Source organism: Chionomys nivalis, chromosome 24, assembly GCF_950005125.1.
Source record: "Chionomys nivalis chromosome 24, mChiNiv1.1, whole genome shotgun sequence".
Classification (NCBI taxonomy): domain Eukaryota; kingdom Metazoa; phylum Chordata; class Mammalia; order Rodentia; family Cricetidae; genus Chionomys; species Chionomys nivalis.
Window position 1 is genome coordinate 1,394,547 of NC_080109.1, and position 27,616 is coordinate 1,422,162.

Below are 27,616 nucleotides of genomic sequence, written 5' to 3' on the forward strand. Positions count from 1 at the left end.
TTTGCATCCTCTTCCAAGATGTTCCCCGAGGCTCGGATGGGGGTGAAACACACATCTCATTTAGGGTGAAGCACCCAACAGTTATTCTCAGCTGTTTTGCAGTTATGAGTCTCTGCATTAGCCATCAACCACTACAAAAATAAGCTGCTCTGGCCTACAGATATTGTAATGGTTAATCTTAGTTATCAACTTGGTCTAGAAACATCTGAGAGATACCTCTGGGCTTGCCTGTGGGCACTATTTTGATAGGGTTAATTGAAATGGAAGACCCACCCACTGTGGATAGCATCATTACTTGGGCTTGCCATTCTAGATTCGCTGAAGAGAGCCAGCTGAAGTAATCATTGCTTTCTGCTGCTCAGCTATGGATGCAGTGTGACTAGTTGGCTCCTTGATGCTGCTCTGTTTCTTCTTTGCCATGATGGACTGGGTCCTGGAACTCTGAACCAAAATAAACTCTTCTTCCCTATGTTACTTTTGTCAGGGTGTATTATCATAGCAACAAGGAAAGTAAGAAAGACAGGTATAAACATACACATTTGAAGACCATTGACAACGTGTCCATTAATAAAACGACAATAGTACGTTCCCCTACTAAACCTATTACCTCCCAGTCACGGGCTTTTGGCTGGATTTACAGTACCAGGCATCATCTTCCTACTATAGAGTGGACCTCTAATCCAATTCGAAAGCAGGTGGCTAACCTCAGAACCATTGCACCACTATTGTACTGCTGAGCACGTCTTATTGGCAGGTCAGTATTATAGTGCCTAGGATCTTCCACAGGGTAAGACTACCAATTTTACCTCAGTGGTCTACACAGCATCTCCTGGTCATATAAAAGCCAACAGGGGGACACTTGCTGCTTAGTTCCAGCTTAACTTCCCCATGCCCCACAATCAAAGTGTATGGTGTCTTCAGTAATAGGGTCTTCCCATCTAGTTCAGGTGGGCCACCAAGAATAATGGCAATGCCTCTGAAACTTGCCCATATTTTTTATAATAAAGACAAATGTGGTCTGAGGATAATTCACCCAGTATACAAAGGGGAGAAACGTAGATTGGGATTTGTAGTTTATTAGTGTTGCTGAGGGATTATTCATTTCTTTTTACAGATTTTGAGTCTTCTGGGGAATTTCCTGACAGAGCCAAATGTTAGAGACATCCTTTGCATTCCTCTGGAAGGTGAAGTGAGCACACGCAACCCAAGAGTGTGCAGTGAAGACAGCACTCACAGGTGATGTCCTCACTGTGCTTGTTAGTTTGTGTCAGTTGGGAGTCACCTGGGAGAAGGGAGCCTCAACCGAGGAATTGCTTTAATAAAACCAGACTGGCCTGTGGGGTATTTTTGTGATTAATGCTTGATGTAATCCAGCCTACTGTGGGTGGTGCCATCCCTCGTAGGTGATCCCCCCCATTGTAAGTATGTATCCACATGTGTAGATACATACATACATACATACATACATAAAAAACAAGCCATGGAATAGACCAGTAGGTAATGTTTTCTGTGGTTCCTGCCTAAGCTTCCCTCAATTGATGGATTATAAACTATGAGATGAAATAAAACCTCTCCTCCCCAAGTGACTTTTTGGTCATGGTTTTATTCATAACAACAGAAAGCAAACTATGATATTCACTATTGATATATATCCAGTAATATTTAACAATCCGTTTTTAAAAATAAAGTCTACTTGGACATCTGCATATCTAGCTGAACATTATCTTGTTCAAGACAGAGTTTTGGAGAATTTATATTCAACTTTCTACTCAAAAGTATTTACAAAGCATTCTTTTTGGAATTGCCTCCCAGACCCCCAATGGCATTGGTTTAAGTATCCTGTTTTCTGTTGGGGGGGGGGGCACCTGTCAGCACTGTGACATTGTATTTGAGAGAGTAGGATGATAAGAGGAAACACTTCCTTTGACTGAAACCAAAAAGAAGAAATAATATATTGTAGCTATCTTTCCTTTTTGTTGTCTCTGTGTGTTGCTGACTCCTAAGAAGGGAGTGTGTCTTTAAACAAGATGGTATTGTTAAAGTCAGTGGTTAGACTTTGTAGTTTATAGAGAAACATTATTTATTTGGCTTATAAATATTGTTGTTCTTCTTATTAAGATCAATCAATCTGTCATGATTCTCGGAATGTTCCTGCACTAATCAGGTTAAACAGTGATACCCAAACTCTCTTGCACTGTGTGCCTCTCAGGCTTCTTAATTCGCCTCTTATAAATGACTCCCTGCAGGTGTTTTGGAATGTTTCTCCAAGTGTTATCAGAGTGCTTGTTAAAATACACATTAAAAGTTTCAAATTACAGGGCTGAGGTGCCGCGGAGAACATGCTTAGCATGAACGAGGCTCTGGTTCAATCCTTCACACGCTCAGCAATTCAGATTACTAGCTTCCTGTCATGTCAGTATCAGAATGGTACAGGACAGGGCTGGGAGTCTGCCTTTTATGAGTGTCACCAAAGATCGACACCCTTTGAAGAATAAGACCAAACTTCTACTCAATATTTGTATGTATGTCTGCACATGTATGTGAGTATATATACATGTATGTACACCCAGGCATGCATATACCCACACACATCTGTTTTGTAGTTACTTTCATGTTTTTTGTTTAGAATGCAGTAATTTGTTGTACTATTTTGACAAAGAATTGTATTTCCAAGTAGCTTATAAGATCAAATTGAAGCTATAATAGGATAAAATTGAATAAAATATTTAGATTTTATAGCTACATTTGGAAGGGGTATGTGTTTCCTCAGACATGAATAGTTAAGTCTAGTTTTCCTCATTGAGATGCCACACATGAAGTTGTATTAGCTTCTGCTTTTCAAATGTCCTAGTAAATCGAGGGTAAAGAATAACAGGGAGCCAGTAGAGGCCCCTGGAATCATGCTGCCCGCCTGGCACTGAGCATCCGGTGCAGGCTTTCTCAGGAAGCATCCTGCGGAGGGTTGAGCTATGCTTATTTCTTTCTGTTGTCCTGAGATCTTGGGGATGCTTCAAGCCCTGCAAATGAAAGGAAACACCAACATGAAATGAAGTGGCAGCTTTGATGGGAGGCTATTGTCATTACACTCCTGGGACTCTAGGGTCCTTTATCTTCTGATGTTTTAGGAAGACTAGTCCAGGGCCAACGTGGCTGGAGCATTGTCGTGGTAAAAGATGGCCACTAAGGAAACCTGCCAAAGCTCTGTGGCTGTTCACCTGTTGTAGAAGCTGTTTGACTGGTTCTCGCCTCTTAGCGTCAGTGGGTAGTGTTTGTTGAAAGAATAACTCTTGAATAATTCTTAACAGTGCTTTTGTTTTGTTTTTTAACAGTCACACCCTAAATATTGTACTATTTAAAATGAAGTGTTTGTGTTTTGTTTATTTTGTTTTTGTGTCAAGGGCAGGAGGGAGGGGCGAGAAGAAATGAGATCAAATATTCTACCAAATATACATGCATACGGCTAAGGTCTGAGTGGGGAGACTAAAGTCAGAGGGAGCAGTGTGTGGGGTAGGAGTGACTTGGGTATTGAGGGCTCTAACATTCAGGTCTACAGATGCCCTGGGAAGAAAAGATAACAGACACTAAAGGGGCACAGCAGGAGCCACAAGTGGTAAATGGGTTTGAAAATGGACTTTAAAGCCTCTGAGGCAGTGTGGCACAGAGCACGCATGATCGTCCCAAAGAGATGCTGTCGGCGGAATTCATCTGTTATGAATTCTGGGTGTTCTCGAAACAGTAAGACAAACAGCAAGCAGACAGAGGCAATTACAGATATTCCAAGCCGTTGAGAGAGAATCATATATTTGAATATACTGTTTCAGGGTTAAGAGCTGTCGACCTAAGATTATAACAGCGGTTATAGCAGCATCCGAGTGCAGCCTTGGTAACAGGATGCTGGGAATGAGAGGCATGCGGAGTGGCCTGGTGATGACGAGTCCTCTGCAGCCTCGCAGGCACCACAGGCCCTGTGTGGAACCAGCGGGAGGCCCTTTTAAAAGATGGTTTTGAACACAAATATGTCCTCAAGAGTTGTTTGGGACAAGGTTTTCTAAGTGAATAACACTAAAGGGGTCTTCCCAAATGAGTTATGGTTGGGCAGACAAATAGCTACATAAATACTGAAAGTCAAAAGTTTCAAATTTTTTATTTGTATATACCTTTTCATAATCTCGCAGTTTTGACTCCAGCTGCTTTCTCTTGTGTCTGTAGTGTTTTTGTTTGTTTAGCCACTTTTGTCTCTTCACGTAGTTCATGGCTTTCATAATTTCATTCCATTGTAGTTCGGTTTGTTTCCAGCTTTTTATGTCTCCTCTAATAGACTTGAATGGCTTAGGATATTTATGTTTGTTCACATGTCCTGTTACTTTTCTGATCTGTGTTTGTTTGAGACACTGTTTTACCCAGTAGCTCAGGGAAGCCTTGAACTCATGGAAGTCCTCTTACGTCAACCTCCCAGGTACTGGAATTGCAGGTGTGAGCTACCGTGCATGGTGTTTGAAACACTTTATCTTTTTTGTGTTTAAGTGATCAGGGCACACTCAGAAAATGACTCTAACAAACAACTCCACAAAAGGAGTTCTTTCCGTGTGGGCCTCAGACCAGCATCCTTACCTGGAATTTGTTAAAAATGGGTGCGTTTGGTTTAAATCAGAAACCCCTGAGGCAGAACCCAGAAGTTTGTGTTTAAGAAGCTGCCCTGTAATTTCCGGGGCAGTTGTAGCCTGACAACTCCTCCAGATGGTTACAGCTACTGTTGAATCCACTCTTGTTCCATTGCCCATGGTACCCTGAGCAGGTAGATTAGGTGTTCTTACCCTTTCTGAACTTGTTCGCAAACTTAACGAAATCACCCCTCTAACACAAGCAAAACATCAAAACCAGCAAACAAAACAAAAACAGGAACTTGCCCTCACACAGCCTCAAGGGTCAATAACCCCTGACCACAGGCTCTGCCAGTGGTTTGGCTGGTTTTAGATGACCCAGTTATCTGCAATTCAGTCAGCTCTCCAAAATAGTTCTCATAGTTGTGGTCCAGAGGAGATGAATATCTACCCTTCTTCTCCAGCTCCAAAGCCAGAGTGGTTTAAATGACTTCTTTGGGCTTGGTAACCGAAACCCTGAGGCCAGAGCTTTCTTTGCAAACTGCAATTTGGATTATTTTTCACGAAAGCCAAATGTGTTCCGATTTCTACCCTTGAAAAGTCTGGATTTGATTTTTTTTTCCTTATCTATCTACCCAGCTTACTCTGTTTTTCTCAGAGACTCATCCTCTGTGGTAAGACAGATCACTACAAAAAGAACCTTTTAACTCTTATAAACTTAGAGTTTCCTAAGCAGTTGTGGGTAGTTCATACAAAGACTGGGTTTAAACAGTGGTTCTAGGGAAGACCGCTCCTCACCACCCCACTCTCTGTGTGGAGTTTCTACAACAGTTTCCTATGATTGATACTTCCTTCATCTCAATACTATTCACCTCTTATTTCTTTAGTTTAGTACATCTTAGGATCAATGTTTTCATGTCCTTCTCTTGACTTCTCAGTTCTTCCCTGCAGTCCATTCCTTGACTGGAGGAAGTTTCCAAGTTGTTGTTCTCTCTCTCTCTCTCTTTATATTTATATATTTATTTATATATATTTTCATTTGAGACAGAGTTTCTCTGTGTAGCCCTGTCTGTCCTGGAACTAGCTCTGTAGACTAGGCTGGCCTTGAACTGGGTCCTCCCCACGTCAATCATTAGTAAAGAAAATGCCCTACAGACTTGTCTGCAGCCCAATCTTATGAAGGCTTTTTTTTTTTTTTTTTTTTTATCTCAGCTGAAGTTTCCGCCTTCCAGATGACTATAGCTTGTGTCAAGGTGACATAAAACTAGCACAGGTGACACAGCCAGCATCCAGGATTACTCTTTACCCTTCTCATTCCTGTTTGTCTGGTTGAGCCGTTTGACTTCCACCATTCTTAAAATGTGTTCGCCATCTCTCCATTCCATTGTGAGGATTCTAGACTGGGTATCTATTATCTCTCCTCTTAGTGCTATAGTCATACCCACCCTCTTTTTAAATAGTCGGAATGTTATTCTTTCTAGTACTAAATGTGATCTGAACAATTTTTTTTTTAAACCAGCCCAGATCTTATGTATCAGTTACTCCTCAGGTAGCCCCTTTTCAGTTTACCTCATGATTGAGAAAGCCCTACCAATTCTGGGGACTAGTATGCTTCAGACAGTTAAGAACCACACCATAAGGCAGAAAGCTGCAAGAGAGTCAGTCACACCTTAGTGATACCTGATACTTTGAGAAGTAGAGAATTAAAAAGAAATGATGGGTTTTGATTAGTATTTGCCTGATTTAATCTTCAATTTCTTATTATGGTGAAATCATAATAAAGAGATTCATTATTTAGTCTAGCTGAGAAAACATAGTTTATACTTTTTGTGGGTTCCCCAGAAAAGGATGCTCCATTTCACTCCACGGTGATGCTGTGTCTTGGCCTCTGTAGTCGACTTTGCCTTCCTTAAATACATCACCCCTCCCTTTCCTCCCTCTGAAGCTTTGCATGTATATTTCTGTTTTGTGGATGCTCCTCTTTCAGGAGACCACTAAACAGCACTGCCTTATTGCTCAGGTTCCAAATTAAATCTCCCATCACTTGGGAAGGTTTCTCAGACCCTGTTGACTTCTTCACATTTGGGTGAACCTTTCTTTCTGACACGCTGCCAGAGGACCCCATTCTTTCCCTGTTCCTAGGACTTGTTAAACTTTGCTTTGTTGTCTAGTTGTCTCTTTTGGACTTGGTGCTGGCCTTATTTATTTCTGTGTTTCTGTCACCCAGTACAGATGCTCAATAGGTATTGATTGTATGGAAGAGTCAGGGAGTATTTAAATGAGCTAAATAATGACTTCCACTTATGTGTGCTTTTATCTTACTAAAATACCTAGTAGATGATATGTAGGTTAGGATTAGGTTTGTCTTGAGGTAACCGTCAGAATCAATGACCAAACAAATTAAAGGACTGTTTTTCTTCTAAGTAAAATAAATATGGATCCAGACTCTCCATGGAGTCGAGCACTTCTTTGACTGTTCTTGATTGTCAGCTTGACTACATCTGGAATTAACTAAAGCCCAAGTGGCTGGGTAGACCTGTGAAAGATTTTTGTTTCTCAGTTAAATAATTTGAAGTGGAAGACCCACTTTTAATCTGGGTCTTTTTGAGGTAGTTAGACACACCTTTAATCTAGATCTTTAGAGGTGTGAAGATCCATCTTTAGCCTGGGCCACTCTTGTTATCAGCCTGTATAAAAGACATGGAAAAGGGAATTCTTTCTTTGCCTGCTTGCTCTTTACCAGCATTAGCGCCTACTCCAGGATTCTGTCAGATACTGAAGACCAGCTGAGACATCCAGCCTTGTGAACTGAACAGCTACTGGGTTCTCGGACCTTTCCTTGGTAGACAGCCATTGCTGAATAGCTGGACTACAGCCTGTAAGCCGTTCTACTTTTAAAATCATTTTAGATGTATTTTTACTATCTTATGTGTAGGAGTGTTTTGCTGAATGTATATCTATGTACTGCATTCACGCTTGGTGCCTGAGGAGGTGGTGAACCTTCATATGGATGCTGGGAATTGAACCCAGGTCCTCTGCAGCAATAAGGAGTATTCTTAACCACTGAGTCAACTCTCAGCCCCTATAAACCATTCTAATATATCCCCCCTCTTCATTTTATAGGCTCTGTCCCTCTAGAGAACCCTGACTAATACAGACTTGTATCATTTTATTAGGTTGAGAAAAAAAACCTCTCGGCTATCTAGAAATAATTCAGCGAGTTGTCAGCCACAGTAATCCCACTGTGCTACATACAAACACATCCTCCCTCCTCTCCAGTGCCCAGGTGCCTCCTCTCTCCACGTCTTCTTTCATACCCTTTTCAGGCTCTGATAAATAATATTCTATTCTCTACTTCCCTGAGGTCACCTTTTAGTTTGGTCTTTAACCTCTTTGTATAAAATTAAGTATTTAGCTGTTGTATAAGCACATACAAAATCTAAATGATAAAATCACTCTTATCAATGTTTCCCCCCCTAGGAGTTTTTACTTGTTGATTTCATCATATGCCTTCTCAAGGTGTTGTTGAAATATTCCCTGGACCACTCCGGTAGAAGGGTATTGATAAAACACTAGCAAGAAGATTAGACAATAGATATTATGAAATAAGCCATCTATAGCCTCTCCCATTTATTCTTTATCTACAAAGCCATCATGAGAAGTCAGAAACCCAAACAAAATTATAGTCATTTCTTGAAGTGTATTCTGGTAGTCACAAACTGGAGCAAACTCACAGTTCAATAGTGAGAGAAGGGCTATATACAGGAGGGACCATGGAGGAGAAACACTGAAAGCTGATTATCTTTTGTTGGGGGTACCGCTTAATGACTTAGAATAATGCATAGGATATAGTATTGATTGGGATATACAAGAATCAAACTGGAGTGTGTATACAAACATATGTTATTCTCCTGATTTAAAAACTGGTCCACTTATTAGAAAGCACACCAAGGACTGCAGAGGATTATCGTAACCTTAAACTGAAAAGAAATATGAAACTTTAAAAGCAGTTAGTCTTTTGTGGTGACGGGTGGTTTTTATTATGTTATATACTTTCTCTACTTTCTTCTGCTGTGGCTACTGTTGATCACTTTAAAATTAATTCAGGTAAAATAATGTTTACCTTTTTACTGATCAGCTGCTGCTTTCTTTTTTATGTGAAAGTTTTTGTTTGTTTTTGAGACAGAACTGTCTTCTGTCACTCAGGCTAATGAAAAACTCATCATTTAGCTCAGGGTTACAGTGTTCATCTTGCCTCGGCCTGGCTGATAATTGGAACTGCAGGTAGGAGCTCTTAGCTGGGTGCATGCAGCTTTAATCCTGGCACTTGGGAGGGAGAGGAAAGTGGATCTCTCTGAATCTGAGACTGGTCTGCTCTACAGAGATCTAGGCCAATCAGGCCTACATAGTGATATATATATATATATATATATATATATATATATATATATATATATATATATATATATATATATATTCTCTTTCTCTCTGTCTCTCTCACACACACAGAAAGAGAGGGAGAGAGGAGGGAGAGGTAGAGATTGAGAGATAGAGAGAGGGGGAGACAGAGGGGAAGAGGTAGAGATTGAGAGATGGACGGAGGGGGAGAGGGAGAGAGAGAGGGAGGGAGAGAGAGAATGAGATTGAGGATCCAGCTCTTGTGTTGCTCAGTCTTGGACTGAAATATTCTTGTCTTCCTGCCTCAGCCTCCTGAGTACCTGGGACTACAGACATGAGCCTTTGTATTGAATGAAATCTTATATTGATATTTTAATCAAAGAAGAGTCCATGCATTGCAGAAAGGTCTATACAGATTCTGATTTACCTATTAGACATCCCTCTCCTCCACACACACACCTGTGTTCTCAAAGAGACTTTTTTCTCTAAGTCATTTAGATGTCCCCTTATGGAACCCAGTAACTTGAAATTTAAAAAAAAAAAATGTCTGGTACCTTTTTTACTTCGTTGTTGAGGTATTTCTTGAAGCTGTTGGACATAAATGCACCGTGAAGTTTAAAATTTCACGTTCAGTAGTGGTGTTTTGTGTATCCTTTACCAGGCTTACCATGTCATAATTTCTAGGACAATCCTATTAGTATATGAATTTATAATTGCCTTAGAGGCAAAGCTGAGGGGCCGTGGTATGTGGTGAGCTGCGTGTGAGAGACTGAGAAAGAAGATACGGTGTCCCAGTGACCCAAATCATCCGCCTGTTGCCAGGAATAGAGAAATTCTAGAGATATGTTACAGAACTTGCAATAAGGAAAGAGAATAAAAATTCTAAATATAACCCCAAATGCTGTCAGTTAGTAACAGACCAGATTCCATGCCAACGAGATTTATCTGGGAATTCTGGAACTAGAAATAAGAACACAAGGTTTGGGATATATCCAGGGGAAAAGGGACGGTCTGTGGGAATTCTTTAGAATCCTTTCCCACAGGCTGTCTGAGAAAGGGATGCTGTTGTGTTGAATTATTGCCCAGAAGCCTATTCTGGCCGGACATCTATCTTATTTTTCAATGACATAGCAACTGAGAAGGCAAAGGCATGGAAAATGCAAACTGCAGAAACAGATATTTCCTGTCTCTCTGTGTATGGAGCAAGTCTGTCAACTCCGACCAAATGCATCCGGCGTCTTCCGTGGGAGATTGTGCATCTAGAGGATATTTGGACAATGTGTTCAGATGTGTTCCGTTGTCATGTGTATGAATGTGTGTGTGTCTGCCTGTGTGCTAGTGAAAGAGGCCACTGTACCATGAACAAAATGACCCCCCACAGCCAAGAGTGATCCAAAATGTTGACAGAGACGCTCTCCTTGACTGCACTCTCTCTTATCTTAGCTTTCACCCAACCAAGTTCTAGCAAGAATCTTGCTGAGTCACTTTGGTGAACTCCTTCTCTCCCTTGATACTTGATCACATTTCCCATTCTTTGCCCTTGATTATCTGACCACTCCAACCTGTTTTCAATCAAAATCCTGTCTGTTTCATCAGGAGCACCCTACCCTCCATGTCTTCTTAGTCCTTTTCCATCTACTGACCCCTCAATCTCTCTCTCTCTCTCTCTCTCTCTCTCTCTCTCTCTCTCTCTCTCTCTCTCTCTCTCTCTCTTTCTCTCTTTCTCTCTCCCTCTCTTCTCCCTCTTCTTTCATCCTTTCTCCCCCTTCCTCTCCTCTCTTATTTGCTGCCATAAATAATCTTGACACCTATTTTGTTTGTCCCAGGAAAAAATTTCCTTACCATATAAGAATACATTTTCTTGCTAAACGTAGTTGTCCATGTTTATATTTCCGGCACATGGAGGTTGAAACAAAATATTTGTCAGTTCAAGGTCAGCCCAGGCTATGTGATGAGATTTTGGCCGGTCTAGCCTACATAGTAAGACTCTATTTTAAAAAACAAACAAACGACAACAACAACAACAAAAAAACAAACGAAAAAGAAAGAAAGAGAAAGTTCCCCTCCCCCTTCTCAGTATCAACAGTCCAGACTGAATGTGCTCGGTGCCAGTCTAGCCACTGGACGCTGCAGCTCCTGACTTCTGCGTCTGTATTTTCGTCAGCATCCTAATTTTGACTTCGTGAAGTAAGGACGGTTATCGATGGCCAGTGTCCTATGCGTGCTACGTAGACTGTCACTCTGCATTCCCTTCCATTCCTCACAGAATTTCATTTTCTTCATTTTGATTGATTGGAAATCATTAGAGCAGCCCCTGCTGCTGTTTATAGACTTTCAGCTATTTCAGGTGGCAGAAGGACTTGATGGTCACTATGAGGCCACGATGAGAGGCAGTTTTAATGACTTGTAATCGCCAGTGTAGAAAATGGCCAGAGGACATGGAAAGATGCAAAAATTTATACTGAGAAAGGAAAGGGCCACATAGGAAATTTTAATTGGCAACAATGGGAACCTGGTGGCCAGTTTTTATTTTTATTTTTCTGGGCCTCCAAAGGTCCAGTTTTACATGACAGTAACTAAATAAAACAACTGCTAAGTAACAGGTAGAGCCTACTAATTTCTATTTGTTATTGGGTTAATAGACATACAAAAATATATTTTCCTCTAGAACTTAATTAAGGTCAACCATTTTACTCAAGTAACAAAAATTGAAGTGTTTAGGTACCCTTAGGAGATGGCCTGCTTTGTTTAAGTTCTAGTTTCTTCCTTTGTCATTTGGAGCAAGTTTCCTCAACTAATATTTTCTTGAGGATTTTTGCATTTGTATTTATAAAAAGACACTTGTATGTAGTTTTCCTGTGTTTGATAAGGTAACACTGACCTCATAGAAGATCAGATGTGTTCTCTCTTTTGTTTTCTGGAAGAGAGTATAGAGAAGTGGTGTGGCTTCTTCCTTCATTGTGTGGTAAGATTCACAAGTGGATCTATATGTACGTGGTCCTTTCTGGTGTGGAAGGTTGGTGGGCACAGCATTTGTACTGTACACAGGCTGGGCACAGCATTTGTACTGTACACAGCTGGGCACAACATTTGTACTGTACACAGGCTGGGCACAGCATTTCTACTGCATACAGGCTGGGCACAGCATTTGTACTGTATACAGGCTGGGCACAGCATTTCTACTGCATACAGGCTGGGCACAGCATTTGTACTGTATACAGGCTGGGCACAGCATTTCTACTGCATACAGGCTGGGCACAGCATTTCTACTGCATACAGCTGGGCATAGCATTTCTTCTGTACACAGGCTGGACACAGCATTTCTACTGCATACAGGCTGGGCACAGCATTTGTACTGTATTCAGACCATCTTTCTTCTTCATGTGAGCTTTAGTAGAATTCCTTACAAGGACTTAGTTCATTTCATGCAGTCTATTAAATCGACAGAGTTGTTCATAGTGTCCCTTTATTATTTTCTCCGGATTTGAGGGTCAGCAGTGATGGCCCAATCTTCGTGTTATTGATAATTTGTGAGCTTATTTTTTGTCTTTTTTGTCTAATGGGACTGAGCTAAGGATTATAAATTTTATTGATTATGCAAAAAAAGCAGCTGCTTGCTTAGTTGACTTTATTGTTTTCCAATGTTTGGCTTTATTGATTTCTGTTGAGTTTTTATTGTTTCTCCTCCCCTGCTTACTTAGCCCCTCAGTTTTGGGCATTTCTTCTGCACGGATGTGATGCCCCTTCAATGCCATCAGTGCTATAGTTCCCTCCTAAGTGCTCCTTCTGCATCTCACAGATTTTGTATTTTTTTTCATTTAGTTCAAAATCTTTAAAAAATTCTCTCGAGGTTTTTTTCTTTGACCTATGTGGTTTTAGAACTATCTCATCTGAACTTGTCATATGCTCTTGTGCATCAACAGACATACATTTTCCCAAAGTGCAATGAAAGAATTGTTCCGCCTGATAAACAAAATTTCATGCATCGGGCTTTTAATGGTGAGGGAGGCTGGAAAACGAGAAAGGAAGCAAAAATTATTTAGTCATTTTTAAAGTCTGGTCAACTGTACTTGGGCTTTTGAAACCTCAGAGTCTACCCCAGTGACATACTCCAACAAGACCACACCTATTCCAGCAAGGTCACCTCCTAATAGTGCCACTCCATGATAACCAAGTATTCAAGTCTATGAGCTTATGAAGGCCATTCTTAGTCAAACCACCACAGTGCATCAAAAGACATCAAGAAAGCGAGAAAATAACCTATAGGATGAGGGAAAATATTTGTAAATCATGTCTGGACTGACAATACACCTCTCAGGACCCATAGACTATCTAATGAATACCCCAATACTGGGCATGAGAAACCCCCTTTCACATTATTGTTTAGGGGAGTACAAGAGACCCCCCAAGCATTATAGGCTGTTGCTGTTGCCCTTGATGGCTTCCCAGAGGCTGAAGATAAGTTCCTACTGCTGATGACACTATGCCCTTTGTACCAGGATGCAGATGATCTGAACTTGATTTGATTTGAAAGCCTCCTCCCCTGACAACTAGCTTTCATAGTACCAGAAGATGCCGTGCAAACTTGCAGGGAGGGGAGCAACCAATGGTCCTACCAAGCTATCATGCCTATGAGCAAAAGCAACAGCCAGCACAGCAGAGTAATCCTGAGGGTGCAATAATGATATGCCTATCTTGGCAGCAACCAACGAATAGTTGTCTAATCAGACTTAAGACCCACTCAAGCAGAAGGAAATACCTGGTTTTTGAAACCTAGCCAACTATCCAGGCCTAGTGATGCCATGGATCTTGGAGGAGAGCTTACAACTAACACTTTACTTAGCTAGCATAATTCCTAAACACATTCCAAACACTCAATCTTTATACCTGTGATGAGTGTAGCTCTCACTTCTCATTAAAAATAAACCTGTTTGCAAGAGATGGGGAGCATTACAGAAAAGAACAACCAATCCAGCTGAAGAGAACAGTGATTGTGTATTGCTCAGCCTCCAATGCTGTGTCTGTAACAACTCTTGCACTGAAGGCTTGGGGAGGTTGTGGAAGAGGGGCTGAACATTGTAAGAGCCAGAAGACCAGGAAGTCAGTTGTGTGTGAGGTTGTGTCTCCTAGAAATGCCTGGGAAGCTATACTCATGAAGTGTCAATAACACGAGAGCCTAAACAAGATCTGAGCAAGGAACGACTTGATAGCAGTAGACATACTAACTCGTACAGGGAAGCTCTTCCCCAGGACCAACCCTAGAGAAAGAACTACAGGCCACCAGGAATCGATTGCTGATGTAGGAGAAATAGTCTTCCTCAGGGAAGAACCCCAGTCAGTTATCTAGATGATCAGTCACACATACAAAAGGACTGAATGGATATTTATATATTTAGGTATATATGTGCACACACACACACACACACACACACACATACACATCAAGAGATCATGAGTTTGAGAGGAAGCAAGGAATGGTGCATGGAAGGAGTTGGAGGGAGTAAAGAAAGGGATGGCATGATATAATTATGATTTAATTAAAAATAAAACTAATAAAAATGGAAAATATTATTTATTGAGAATTTCATATAGTTACTAATTCAGAACATTCCCCTACCCTCTTCCTCCTCACTCCAACTCCTACTTAAATTCACGGCCTTTTATTCTTATTATTGTTATACACACACACACACTTATATCATTTATAAACAGCCTGCTGAGTTCATTTTGTGTTGCTCATTTGTCTATTTGTATAGGATTGGCCACTTGAGATTGGATCACTTCTCAGGGGCTCATCCTTGGGGAAGACTGATTCTTCCTCCTCATCAATCTTTCATTGCCGATAGCACTTCATCTAGGGACGGGGCCTTGTGGGATTTCTCCATCCACATTGAAGTGTCGGTTGGTGTTACCATCTTACAAGCCTTGTTTAGGCAACTGTAATATTGAGGTTTCATGGATGCTGCTTCCCTCTCATATAGACAACACTATTCTTGGAGCAAACACCATGGTCTTTTGGCTCTTGCAGTCTTTCCATGTGATCTACAATGTTCCTTGACTCTTAGGTTTGGGGTTGTACTGCAGATTAATCAGCTAGTGTTGGGCAGCCTGTGGTCAGCTGTCCTCTGCATCTTGTCCAGCTGTGTCTTTCTGTAATGATCTCTGCCTGCTGTAAAAGGAAGTTTCTTTGATGAAGGATGAGAACTCCATTCACCCAGCAAAGGCAGCATGGGAACTGAGTAATCAGCTTTCACAATCAACGCAGCTCTGTTTCCTTAAGAAGGTTGCCCACAGTGTGCTGCAATATTAGCGACCTGGCTGAGCAAGCAGACCTTTCTAGAGCTCATTTAGTCAGGCCTTATATTCACTGGCAATCAGCTCTGTGTGTATCTATGTGAACTTTGCTTAATAGTGTAAGTTAATTTGGCTAAATATTATACGAACCAATTAAATACAAGAGCAAAATGATGTTTCTCAGAAAATGAAGTTTACACTTTAGAAAACTTCTTGAGAACGTGCCAACAAAAATTGCTTTTTAAGTGTATGTGGATGATACAACCATAAGTTGCTGTAAAACTTGTAGAAACTTCATAAGGATTCTGCACTCATATTAAGGTAGCTATAATCTACATTAAAGTTATCAGTCTATTAAACTATGAAAGTGTGTTTTATGATAGAAAGATGGTATCAGTACCAATTATCAAAACAACTCCTACATAAAATCAGCAGCTGTGAATATATGTCGATATGCTGAAATGAAAATAACCTTCATAGAATTTTTATAGCACCACTGAGGAATCAACTTTTTAAATTCATGATCAACTGTCCAGTGTGATCATTCTGGATAAGTATCTTTGCCATGTCTGTCATTACAAAGTCAGAGCACTCCACCCCTGTTCATTAACTTGAAGGACGTTATGACTTGTAACAGATATTTCTCTGTTTTCTTAGGACTGGCTGACTTCACAGTCATAAGGAATTACCCCCTTCTTCTTTTGTCTTCCATGCATTTTTCTTAGGCTGGCCGCTGGCAGAATTGCAAAATGGCTTCAGTATGTCTAGGAGTAGACCAAGTCCTGTCCATTCTTTGGAACCGGAACTCTTCTCCGGAACCCCCTCTGTGGATTCCACATGTTTCATTGTCTGAAATGTCCCTATTCAGAGCCCATTGGTCTTTAATCCTGAAGGTAGAGTCAGAGCTGAGTCATTTGAGGCAGGGACGAGTCCCTTCATGAAGCCTGGCCTGGTTGGATTGTTGTTAACTTGACACATACTGAGTCACAGGGGAAGAGGAACCTCAACTGAGAAAATCCCTGTAGGCCAATCTGTGTGGTATTTTCTCGATTAATGCTTGAAGTGGGAAGATCCAGGCCCCTGTCAACCCAGAACAGGTGTTCCTGGGAGATATAAGAAAGACAGTTGACCAATGTCTGGAGGATAAACCAGTAAACTGTATTCCTCCATAGCCTCTGCTTTAGTTCTTGCCATCAGGTTCCTGCCCTGCTTGAGTTCCTGCCTTGACTTTCCTCAGTGATGGACTGGGATCAGGACATAGGCACCCTTTTCTCCCCACGTTGATTTTGGTCATGTCTTTATCACAGATAGTAAGCAAGCTAGGGCAAAACTAAAATCTGCTAGCAAGAAGTCATGGGCAAAGCTTGCTGGTGACATGGCAGTCATTCTTACAGTGACAGGAGATATTTCATGCAATGCACTGCCCTTTCAGCTTTTGATAAGGGTATACTTGTGAGTATTCACCATGCATATAGGGTATTGTTGTCCAGGAATGTGTTCATTTATATAAATAAATAAATAATAAAATTTTTAAAAAAAAGTGCTGCACTCTTAGGCCCTTTAAGTGTGAGATTCACACACTCAGGGGACCTTCCTGTTTTATGCTTAAAGTATATCTGAGTAGAATTCTAGTTAATAATTCTGTGTCTGGCATTGCCATAATAGAGTAGTTAGAACTTTGAACCTTAATATATCCAGGAACGTTGGGGTTGGGGGAACACCGATTAAATGGAACCTGAATTGGATTAGTGTGCCAGAAACCAGCGTTTCTTCCACTTTCTAAGATGTTAGTAAAGTTACAACTTTTCCTGGTTTCTTCAAAGACAAATAAGGGACAAACACAGAGCGACAGAACGGGCCTGATAGAGTTTTAGAACGAGAATGTGGAGTTAATGTAGTAAAACAAATGTTTCAGGGTAGCAGCCCTTTAATTCTTTAACTGTATTGAAAGCGTGCGCCGACACCAACCGTGTAATGGCTGTCTTGAGACAGGGAAATGACCCTGCTCCAGTATGCCCTGGTGTGCACCCAATGGAGTGTGTTCCTTGTCTCAGCGTGCTGTGGGCCGACAACAAAATTGTATGTTGTTCAAGGGCATTGATAATAAAAACGGAGTGGCCACAAATAAAACTTTCATACTTTGTGACTAGCACTGAATAATTTGGGGTTTTTAAAAATGGGAAGGCATTTGATAATCTTCTGAGCTGTGGACCATCTGCAAACCAATTCCGTCTGCTTGGAGTCCGATATGGGAAGAATCAGGAGTCAGACTTGAAAGGGCTCTTTTGACAAAGCAGGGCAGATGATGCTGCACCCAGGAGAATGACAGGCTGCCAAGACTTGGTCAGCGACTTTACTTTAAGCATGTTTTGCCATATGGTCTTCTCAGAAGGCTAAGAATCAGGTCTCAACGTCTAGCACATACACATTAATAAATCATGTTCTTGAACCCAAGGGCAAGCTCTCCCTGCATCTGGGAAGCAGAATTCAACTGGAGCTGAGGGAGAAGGAAGGGAACTGACCTCGGGTGTGAGTAGTTGGGGAAGGGTGTGTGTTTGGAGAAGGATAGTTGATACAGTGTTTACTAGGGCTGCAAGGCTCTAGTGAGTTTTCTATGACCTCTATCATGGAAGTATTTCCACCAAATAAAAAAAAAGATATCCTATAGGAGTGATGAATTTCAGAGTTAAAGACAATTAAATCAGTTGGGAAGAGATTTGGAACTGTGACAATCATTTCTGAAATTTCTTTACAAACTGACTTGCTGCTAGGAAAGAAGGCACATCTTCCCATCTTTCCAGAGAGAAATCTGTTATGACATTCTGTTAGCATTTAAAGCGAAATGGAGACTTCCAGTGGTGAGCAAGAGCTGGACGATTCTAGCAGGGGTCTACCCAGAGTAATAGTGCCAACAGCTCTTCCTTTATACTGGAATAGCCACATCTGAGTTTTCAAGAGACAATACCCTATGAGAAAGAGACTAGATACTTGAAGAAACTTTAAAAAGTTAGTAACCCCATTTAATATCTTAATATTTATCTAATTATATATGCTATTTAAATATCTTCATATTTATTGAATTATGTATGCTACATACCAATAATATAACTAATATTATTGAAATAAATATTTAGATATTTATCATAGCCTTCTATTCAATATGCATTGATTAGTATTTGATATTACTGGCCTTGGATACTGAATTTAAGCCTCCCTCCTGGGCCAGCTTCTTGAGTATCTGAGACCACAGACATGTGGCACTGTGTTCAGCTTTTAAATAAGTCCAGGGTATTAAATAAACAAAAGGACACCTATGGTTACTAATTAACCAATTAATTTTGGAGCCAGAAGAGAAACCAAGAACTTGGAACACACTAGGCAGATGTCGTGCTGCTGAGCTGCCCCACCAGTCCCGGCGTTTGCTCTGAAGGTTCCAGTGTCCCAGAGGAAAGCGCCACTGCTCCTCGCTGAGTTTGAGAACACGTTGAGAACCAGTTCTGCCTCAGAGAAAAAGAGGCATTCACAGAGCTAGAGGGCATCTGGCCCCGAAAAGCAAGGTGCAGGCTAGTATTCTTCAGAGAGATCATGTCATATATTATTTAAGAAGAAGATAACGGTTGCAGATCTTGGACACAGGAGTAGTATTGAGCTCTTTGTATCCTGAGATATTTTGAGTCTGAAAGATTCAAAGGATGGCAGAATCTAGAAGCAAAGCCTGAAAGGACTGTTTTGAGGCAAAGGCTGGAGGAGGTGGTGTAGGAGGACCAAGCAGCCAGGAAGCTCTCACCTAGGCAGGTGCTCAGAAGGCAGAGATGGAGCTGGGGTGAGAAAGCAGGGGCCATGTAACAAACTGCATTTCCTGATTTACGTGGGTCTTTGCTTCTGAGAACTCAGTTTTAATTGAATGGTAGACTATCTCAGAGACACAGCCCTTAACAATGAAAACCTCTGGTGTGTGTGCACCTCTGGGGCCCTGCCTCCATGCAGTCTGGTGCTGATGTGCACCTCTGGGGCCCTGCCTCCATGCAGTCTGGTGCTGATGTGCACCTCTGGGGCCCTGCCTGCATGCAGTCTGGTGTGTGTGCACCTCTGGGGCCCTGCCTCCATGCAGTCTGCTGCTGATGTTCACCTCTGGGGCCCTGCCTGCATGCAGTCTGGTGTGTGTGCACCTCTGGGGCCCTTCCTCCATGCAGTCTGGTGTGATGTGCACCTCTGGGGCCCTGCCTCCATGCCGTCTGGTGTGATATGCACCGGGGTCTGACCATTGGCCAGTGTTATCTCATTTTGTGGCTTTGGAGTCCTTAACCTTTTTGCCAGGTCTGGCAATCTAGAGGTTCCTCGTCAGAGCTTTAGAACTGAAGGCTAATTGCTATTGCTGTGGCCCCAGGCTGGAGCTCGGGTGCAGAGGTGGGAAAGAACACACTGCCTTGTATGTACTGTCTAGGGGATCAGCAGTACACCGTTAATCCAGAACCTTTGACTGAACCAGAAATTCAACAGTGGACTTGGTAGAGAAGCTCTCGGGCTCAGTGTTTGATGTTTGTACCCTTGAAAGGCTTAGACTCATAGGCTAACCCCAAATTAATAATTTGGTATCAGAGCCCACAGAGTCCTATAACAAAGTAAGGGCTGACTCCCCAGGTTGGCCCGAGCAGCTCAAATGCTGGAAAGGTCTGTTTCTCCACTATTCTGCTCTTATAACCCTCCTTCCTCCCCAGGGAGTGCTCCCTAGAAGTTATGCATGAGTTTGGAGAAACAGTCCTGAAACATCTGCCCCTACTCCAGGAAAATGTAGGCAGCCCTCACAGCGGTTTCTCCTCCGGAGTTTTTGGGAAGTCTTCCTGAGGTATATATTTAATATTATTTGGGAACAATGTAAACAGCATTAGCATAGGGCTAACCTTGTACAAATTAATACTTAATAAATTTTACTTGAGGAAAGTAAATGAGCTGGGAAGAAAGCTGACTCGCTGGAAGCATTTATTAAACTCTTTACCTTCATGGGGCACTGAGCCAGGGATGGTACAAAATACATTAGCAGATGTGACTTGTGCCCTTGAGACCCAGGGCAGCATTTGCAAGTGCATTCTTGTGTGAAGTGTGAAATTTACCTCTGTTGTCATTCTCAGGCTGACAAACAAGTAAATAGCGGTTGGGGCAAGAATAATGGTGGCCGTCAGAAGGCTAGCATGCAGGGTGTGCCATCATTACTCCATGCTCCTGGAATCACTTTCCAATAGTGTATTGTGGTGTAGTATACACCTAGGTGTAGTGTAATTAGCATAGCATAGCATAGCACAGTTATTCTTCTAAGGCGCTTGTGTTTATAGGTATAAAGACATTTTTAAAAGATTTATTTTTGTTACATTCTTTGTCTCGGCCAGGCATGTTAAGGTCTGGGTTGGAAATATTATTTTGGTTGAAGAATGGTTTCTTTGCAGGGCAGGGGCTTTTGGGGAGGTCCAAGATTTTCATTACAATGGGAAGGATTGTTGAAGCCTGTCTGGTCCCTGACAAAGTTGGGAACTGGAAGCTGAGATCTGGTCTTTCTTAGGCCTCTGCTTTTTTGTATTCCTAAATCTGCCAGCTTCCTTTAGTTTCTTCTTTTCATATGTGGCCTGGGGTCCTGCCTGTCATAGCTGACAGAAACACTTTTATTTTGAGATAATTTTAGATTTGCAGTAAAGTTGCTAAAATAGTATAGAGGATTCCTATGCATACACTCTAAACTGGCTTCACTGTTAGCCTTTTTTTGTCCTAGGGGCCTTGCTCTTCACAGGACGATGGGTCTGGGGCTTGGAAGGAGGGAATGGGGTATGGAGAATAACCTCTCTCTAACTTCCAAGGCAACTCCAAATGTGGAGCAGATTTTAGTGACCTAATGTTTTTGCTTTTCATGAGAAATTGAAAATTTTAAAATGTTTTTCAGGTAATGGCAGTAGGGAGCTCAAAGGTGTTGGGCACTAGTGGTTATATTCCTGCTATGGCAGAATTGAGTGAAGGGAGAATTTCCATGTGAGAGTCCTTGCTGGGGGTCTTGAAATATTGTTTCTTGATTGTTTTATTTACTTAGCATTTACTGATTGTTCCATAAGTGTAGTCCATGCTCCTCTCTGGTGATACCAAGTCGAGCTTTACATAGGGGTCTTTGACCAACAGTGTACAAAGCTGTGGAGGAGGCCCATAGCGTGTGCTGTGGAGAGCGGGAAAGGAGGCCTTGGCGCCCTCCCTGATGGCGCAGTCTTCATTAGGCTGCAGCACTACAAGGAACACTCGTGGCAGATGGAAGCAATCTGCTCTGTTTAGTCCAAACTTACAATTACAGCAGCCTAGGTAAATCTAGGGGCGAGTCGGTGCTTTGTCACTTCACCAGTCACCAGTAGGCAGGTACATTGTTCCCCGTGAGTGGAGCTAAAACAGTCATTAAATGCAGCGATGGCTGTGTTTGTCTTCCCAGGGCCACCTGCTGCTCTCCTTTACCTGCTTGTTGTTACAGTGCATAAATTCCTTACTTAGAACAATAAAGTGTATGCATTTATAATGCAATTTCAAATTCAGACCCGTATAAACAAAGGCCAGGGCATATACCTCTTTTGAGAACTACACATTCAGTGTATACACAAACATATCACATTTTACAGCCTTCTTATTTAGACTTCAATCATAACAAGGCAATGAAGTAACTATTTCACTGTTGTCTTTTATGTTTTATATAAAATTTAGAGTAGATATCCACACTTTCTAGAAAATGTATATAGAACCTCTCAAAATATGTACCCCACTATATTATTTAAGTGATGTTGCTTAGGGAAAATGTACATTTGCACTGGAAAGGTACCAATCTACAACTGTGCTTTGGAGTAGAGTATAGGTTATTGCCGTTGGTATTTGTATTTCTGTGTCCTCACACTGAGTGTACTTTGGAGTAAAGTATAGGTCATTGTTGTTTGTGTTTCTGCGTTCTTATACTGAGTGTGCTTTGGAGTAGAGTATAGGTTATTGCCATTGGTGTTTGTGTTTCTGTGTTCTTACACTGAGTATGCTTTGAAGTAGAGTACAGGTTATTGCTGTTGGTGTTTGTGTTTCTGCGTTCTTACACTGAGTATGCTTTGGAGTAGAGTACAGGTTATTGCCATTGGTATTTTTGTTTCTGTGTTCTTACACTGAGTACACAGAGAGACTACTTTGTTACTCGGTGCTCCATTGGTTCATCACCTAACCTTTTTATTGGCTCATCAGTAGGTGGTGTGTGCTATGCCTTTCTCTGTGGTCCTTCTGGAAGATGCTCTGGAAATGGGGATATAGTGTCATAGTAGATTGGAAACTCCAAGTCCATACCAACAGTTTCTGTAGAAACATTTCTTGTAACTAGGCCCTTCTGCCATGCGTGTATCTGTTAGAGAACACAGACTGTGTTTAACCAGTTCATTTAAAGTTCCTTCTGCAAACTCAGACATTTATCTCCCTGTGTTAAGTATTAGCTGACTGAGAGAAAGTTCAGCTCACAACAGAGCAATGAAGACAATCAAAATAGCAGATGGACAGGTTTGGATGATGAGGGGGCTCCACACCGTCATAACAGCAGTAGGTGACCTGATGCTGTACACCGTGATCTCCAGGATACAATGTGTTAGTACCTGAGCCTCATTTCCTGTTAGAATGTGAGGGTTCCTCGCCGTCATAACAGCAGTAGGTGACCTGATGCTATACAACACTGTGTCCAGCTTACAACGTGTTAGTACATGAGTCTCGTTTCCTGTTAGAGGTTCATGAGGAGACATAGAAAGTGACGTGTCAGATACAAATCTATGATCCAAACACTTGTGACATATTAAATTGCACATCAGTTTAACCCAGCAGAAGGCTTGCCAGTTAAAATACCATGTAGTTATCCGTGTGGAGAAATTCATTCTGACAAGCTGAAAGCTTTGACTGATTCCTCTTCAATTAAATTAAAATTACATTTTTTTTTTTTTTTTAAATTTCAGAGCAGTGGTGGCAGAACTTGGTTTAGCGGCTACGGTTGCATATTCAATTTGTTGAATTCTTCTGTGAGGGCTTCAAGCAGTGATGTCACCAAACCAGTTGTGAAACAGGTAAGAACCGGGTATCATTCTTTATCCATTCCTCTGCTGTTGGGCCCCTGTGCTGACTCTAATTAACACCGGTGTGTGAGTGTCTCTGTTGTAGGTTGGCTCAGACTCCTCTGGGCAAATTCCTAGTGCTGGTAGAGCTGTATCATATGGTAGATCTATTTTTAGTTTATTTTTGGGAAATCTCCACACTGATTTCCATAGTGGCTAAACTAATTTACCACCTCATCAGCAACATATAAAGGTCCCTTTGCATCCCCGTCAGCATTTGTCACTGTTTTCTTAATGACTGCCATTCTGACTGGGGTGAGAGAGAATCTCAATGCAATTTTACTTTGTGTTTCTCTGATAGTTAGTAAGCTTGAACATTTTTTCATGTTTATTGCCATTTGTCTGTCTTCTTTTGAGAACTGTCTTCAGCTCATTTCTTTTGTCTATGTCATTTGACTTCTTTAGTTCTTTGGAGCTCCTCATATGTTGTAGATATCAATCAATCTTCTGTCCACTGGCAATATTTTCCCCCTGTTCCGTGAACCGTCTCATGTCCTGACTAGCTGTTTCCACTATGCAGGAGCGTTTTAATTCTATGAGATGTCTTTTGTCCATGGTTGGCCTTATTTCCTGAGCAGTAGAGCTCCTATTTAGAAAGCCCTTGTTCACCTGTACTTTCAACCTCTTGTGTGCATTCTGGATTCACCATTTTCTAAAGAAAATTGTCAATGAGCGTCTGCATGTTGGCGGCACACGAGTTATCGCCTTGTTCTGTAACCTGGGAAACCTTTGCCTCTCCACATCATCATTTTTCCTTCATTTTCCACCAACAGCTTTATGGTTCCATCACTTATATTCTCATTTATCTTGCCTCTCCGTTTTATATTAGCTTTTCCAAATGAGGTGTGGTCGTAGTCAAGGTTCCTAGTTATTCTAGTGTCTTTACTTTTACCTGTTGGATTATGCTAGTGACTTTGAGACAATCATGATTTTGTAGGAGGAGGTTTATTTTGGGGGCACTCTGTTCTGTTCCATATTTGTTCTTTGATAGTCTTGTACCATTTATAAATTTATTTTTTCCGTATATGTTTGTGTGTATAATGTATGTGTGTGAATATGGGAATGTGTGTGGAGGTCAGAGTACAACGTCCAGGACTTGGTTCTCTCCTTCCATTGTGGTTCTGAGGACCCCACTCAGGTCCATAAGTTTGCACAGTGAGTGTTTGTATATCCACTGAGCCACCTCTCTGGCTCGCACCATTTTTAATAGTTGTTATCATACAGGTGGCTGTTCTATAAGTCACATGAAATCTCTGGACAATTTTGAAGTTTGTATATTTTTTTTGCTATTAAAAGCAGTATGTCTGTTTAGCTATTGATATCTGAAAAGAAAAATTTATATACAAAATGCAAGGCAAATATTTATAAGTGCAATATTGTACTTAGTTTTATGCAGTACAGTCTCATTTTTATTTCTGCAGCAAATGAGAGTGCCTGCTATTTACAAGAAAGGAGAAAGAATGCTGTGATCAGAGCCCATGATGCTCTTGCTGTCTGGGAGAGGACAGTTTACTTTGCTCCTGGCTAGTCAGCTTTCTGTCTCTGTAATGAAATAAATGATAAATGTAACTTATGTAGAGAAAAACATTTATTAAAGTGTTGTTTTGATTTCTGCTTTCAGGAATTCCAATCCAAGGTTGGGTAGGTCTATTGCTGTGGGCATCTGGTAGAAGTGCGGGGTGGCAAAAATGGGGGCCATCTCATCACTAGTGCTTGCCTCAGGAACCAGGAATCTAAGATAGGGAGGAGGAGAAATAGACCAGGACTCGTCTCTGCAAGGGCATGCTCTCAATGACATATGGCCCTTTCAGAAGACCCTGCCTCTTAAAGGTCTTATCATCTTCCCATAGCACTCTCTGGGTTCCAAGCCTTTAACACATGGGCTGTTAGGGGACACCTTTTTAAGCCATAGCAGCCTTTATATACCATTTTTATATTGTGTCTTTTATGTAACAACCAAAGTTGTTAGAGAATTATAAAACCCAAACCCTCAGAGGAAGGACTTTCTCTATGGGTCTCATAATATTTTATAAATATACACACATTTGTATGCATGTCTGCTGACTGAGAATAAGAGGTGAATATTTGACCAATTGTCTAAAGCCTCTCACTCAATTATAGAAATCAAATAGTGGCCATAATTCACCCTGTGTGTGTTGTCAGATGTGAAAAGTTATCTGTCTTAAGCTTTTTTATATGCTAACCAGAAAGGCATTTAGCTGCATAAATGATCCCCAAGGTAGATGCTTTTATTTTATGTGGATATATATATATATATACATATATATATATAAAATTATAGTGCTGTGTGAAGTGTTTGTAAATGTTTGGCTGCTTCATGTGAGCATTTATCCACTTAGAGGAGACATTTGTCACAGAAAGGCCACCCTAGATCTCATTTTAGTATCGTGATGTTTTTCTATGGGGAAGATGGGTTTTGAGAGAGAAACCGTTATTTTTGGTAAATATTTAATATTTTCCGCATATTATATGCTGAGGTTTTTAAATGTGATTTTTTATGTTTACCATAATAAAATTATTATCTGTGGTAGAAGGACTACCAGTCTGGAAACTACAGTTTTAATGAATCATTTAGTCATCCCTACAGTCTACCCAAAGTCTACTACTTAGACAACGTGTGCTAAGCTAGGCATAGGCACACAGGATGCAGAGGCTGCGTAAGAATCCCTTCTGCAGACTTTACATATGCCTTTAATCTGTCAGTGGCTTAGAGATTCACTTTCTGGGCATGTCAGTTATTCTTAACCAAGTAAAAACTCTTTTTTTTTTTTTTTTTGGATGAAACATTGATTACTACCTATTACCAATAAACAGAATCTTCTGGAGGACTACCCCCATTTATTCTTCTCTTTTCTATGACTGGCGTGAAGTAAACCAGTAACATGAATGGAAGAGCCGCATTCTGTTCTCAGTGCTCACTCTGTCTTTCGATGCTGACACGGTGTCTGGATCCCTGTGGGTAGGAGGCATGAGGACAGCCCTAGCCTGGACCCAGCTCAGATGAATTCAGGAGCTAGTTTAAGATAGAACAGGTACTTTTTGTGGTATTGGTCTTAACATTTTGAGGTATGTTCCAGTTGTTCGGACACTCTGGATTCAAACTAATCTCTCTGGTTCTTATGATAAAAACGTTTTTCCTTTATCAAGGCAACAATGGGAACCTCTCTGAGATCCTCTTTAGAGATCTCCCAGGGGAAGTCAGTTGAGATGTGACCAGGTAGAAAGCGGGGATAACCACAGCTGCCTGTTGATTGCTGTGTGTTCCCTCAATCAGCAAGTCTCCTATTTTCCTGATGAGAAATAATCCACAAAACAGGCCAGAATCAAAACAAATCTGAAGTATAGAAGATTAATTTAAAACGAGTTTCATCCTTTGGCTCTCTGTCTCATATAATCACCCTATTTTCCGTAACTGTGATAGAAGGTGTATGTACGGTTAATGTGTTTTTCCTCCCTGAGCCCATGTCCCTCCCTCCTTAAACAAGAGCTGGGAGCTCACAAGGTCATGTCCTTCTCAAAACTAAGAAGGGTTTCTCCTCCATCCCTTTATACTGTGTGATGTCACCCTCAACAAGAATATGTTTGTTTTGTGGTCACTTTGCTGTTTGGTGCTTGGAATTTTTCTCAGGTCTGACTCTTGCTGCTAACGAACATGTTCATTTATACCGTGTAATATAGGCATGTTAAATAATTGATGGCACCATGGCAGGTAGAGAGTAGTGGATGTAGTCCCTTTGTTGCTATGGTGACACGTTTGGTTGAGGGCTCCTGTCCATCATTTGGACCACATGGATATGGCACATGTGATGTGATTGTGGTTGCTGTGGTTGGAGGAGAAAATCAACTTAGGAAGAGGCGGCATGTGAAGCGAGTGGATATAAGTTTCGGAAGGTGCTAGGGCAAACTTGCGGAATGACTTACGCTCTTCTATTAACAGGCTCACTTCCAGCCGATGCATCAGCACAGGGAAGTGACAGATTTGTTTACTTGCTATCACAGCAGCATTTGAGCATTTATTGCCTAACATGGTTATTGTGTGAGGTTTACATTCCTCCCCGTCATCCTTAGGAGGGCTCCCCGTAAGTGGAACTGATATTGTCTTTAGTGGAGAATCTGAAGGGAAGGTCATTTCCTTTATTCTCTGCTAAAAGCAAAATC

The 27,616-nt window shown here is 41.3% G+C and overlaps 1 protein-coding gene across 2 annotated transcripts in view; it reads left to right on the forward strand.

Annotated features, from left to right (window-relative positions):
• Fhip1a (FHF complex subunit HOOK interacting protein 1A) overlaps positions 1 to 27,616 on the forward strand; it is a 202,380-nt gene that overhangs the window by 63,911 nt on the left and 110,853 nt on the right. The window contains exons 2-3 of one of the 2 annotated variants that reach the window (XM_057757374.1): positions 1,115 to 1,236; positions 23,282 to 23,389. The gene's annotated coding sequence lies outside the window, so the exon portion shown is untranslated. The remainder of the gene's footprint in view (positions 1 to 1,114; positions 1,237 to 23,281; positions 23,390 to 27,616) is intronic. The other variant, XM_057757373.1, reaches the window with a different exon arrangement.